The sequence below is a fragment of the Hyaena hyaena genome, unplaced genomic scaffold, assembly GCF_003009895.1.
Source record: "Hyaena hyaena isolate Hyena2069 unplaced genomic scaffold, ASM300989v1 scaffold_1870, whole genome shotgun sequence".
In the NCBI taxonomy this organism is placed as follows: Eukaryota; Metazoa; Chordata; class Mammalia; order Carnivora; family Hyaenidae; genus Hyaena; species Hyaena hyaena.
In genome coordinates this window covers 33,299-35,161 of record NW_024082503.1, presented here as the reverse complement: position 1 = coordinate 35,161, position 1,863 = coordinate 33,299, and the positions used below count along the sequence as shown (strand labels likewise).

The 1,863-nt window shown below is 33.4% G+C and overlaps 1 non-coding gene across 1 annotated transcript; it reads left to right on the top strand.

Moving 5' to 3' along the window:
• The first annotated feature begins 719 nt into the window (after nucleotides 1–719).
• On the top strand, nucleotides 720–873 carry LOC120226866. Its single transcript, XR_005527107.1, has one exon. It is a non-coding gene; the product is annotated as a small nucleolar RNA SNORA62/SNORA6 family (small nucleolar RNA).
• The last annotated feature ends 990 nt before the right edge of the window (nucleotides 874–1,863 follow it).

The following is a 1,863-nucleotide window of genomic DNA, read 5'->3' as shown; positions in this document are numbered from 1 at the left end:
TCCACTGAAGAATTTTGCACAAATGTTTGCATCTCCTAAAAATTCTGTTTTTTTTCTATTTCATCTCATAAAGTAGACTACTGTTTCAAACTTAGTTCAATCCTCACTTCCTCCAAAAACTCTCTTATATTGTTTCAATTAGACCAAGCCACTCTAGAATGCTATCATAGTATCACATACATTTTCTCTGTGCGTCTTGTCTTTCACGTACATGTTTATTTGATTAATGTGTATTCTTTATGTTAGAATTGTAATTTCATCTCAGAATCCAGGATACATTCAATAAATGGTATAATGAATGACTTGATTGTATCTAGTCTTCCTATTATTCTAACACAGGGAATTTATTGTACAATTTGATCTATCTTATAGAAAAAGATGATTAATGCACATCACAACGTATAGACTTCATAGTGTTTTCTTAGGACCAAAAAAATTTATCATAATATCCATCTTTGAAACAAGAAAGAGAAATGGACTTAAAACCATCTTGGGCTGTAGGAGCCCCTGGGTGGCTCAGCCAGTTAAGTGTCTGAGTGCTGATTTCAGCTCAGGTTATGATCTCACAGTTTGTGAGATCGAGCCCCTCATCCGGCTCTGTGCTGACAGCACAGACCCTGCTTGGATTTCTCTCTCTCCTCTCTATTCTCCTCCCCGACTCAGTCTCTCTCTCAAAAGAATAAACAAAAATTTATAAAAACAACAACACCACATCCAAGGCTGCACATTGTTAGAACTTGGAGATGAGGTTGCTAGCTGGCCAATGAACTCACAAGCATAAGTAGTGTGCTACATGAGGAACAAGACTTTCACTGACTCCACAGGGATCTGTGGGCCAAAGAGTGGAGTTTGATAGTAATTCTTGCTACAAGTAAAAAACAAACGAAACAAAACAAAACAAAACAAACAAACAAACCAAAAAACCAAAATCCTAGGAGCTAAGAGTAACTCTGAGAAAATGTAAATATAGATAAAAAATAAATATTATTATATAAAATATTATAATAAAAATAAACGTGTGATTGGATAATGGATAAATATAATGTCATATACTTAATACTCTAGTAGAAATTCATGTGTACTTCTGCATGTGTACAAAAAATATGTAACTTCGACTTTAGAAAGGTTTGCTAGTCTAGAGAAGATTTTGAGGAGGAAACATCATCCCAACTTATATATATATATACACATACATACAGAACACAGAACCAGGGAAATCATTTATTTAGCACAAGGCACAGTTTGAATTGTCTTATGCATTGTCTTATATACATACTCTTATTTATTATATACAACAACTCTATAAATTAAATTCCATAATCCTACTTTATAGAGACAGTGGAGGAGGAATTTGTATGTATTCCTGGGCAACAGGTATCATACCAACTTTATACATGTTGTTGTTTAATACGTAGAACAATGCAGAGATGTAGGTTTTCTTATTGCTGCTTTTATATGAAAAAGTCTACATTAAAGAGAATGATTAATTTGTTGAAGGTCTCAGTCCCAAAATAATAGTCAAGACAGAATTTGAACCCAAGCTTGTTTATTCCTACTGCACATTGTGGAAAAAGTCCCTTTAAGGTCAGAGAAAATGTGAATTTAAGGAGTTATAAACACACTTGGCAGAACATCAGACTTTTGTTGAACATATTATTCTACTGTACACAAGGCTCCCTGTGTAGAGAAGCTGTTTTCTAAAGAGGCCTATGAAACTCAACTCTATCTTGGTGTTTGGGGATAACATGCATTACAATAGAAAAGTGACAAAAAATTTATTTGAAGTCTTTCTATATTTCACATTTTACAAAAGTTTTCAATTATGTATAAGTTGAGGTAGGAAGAAAAATAGATGTAGAGAGA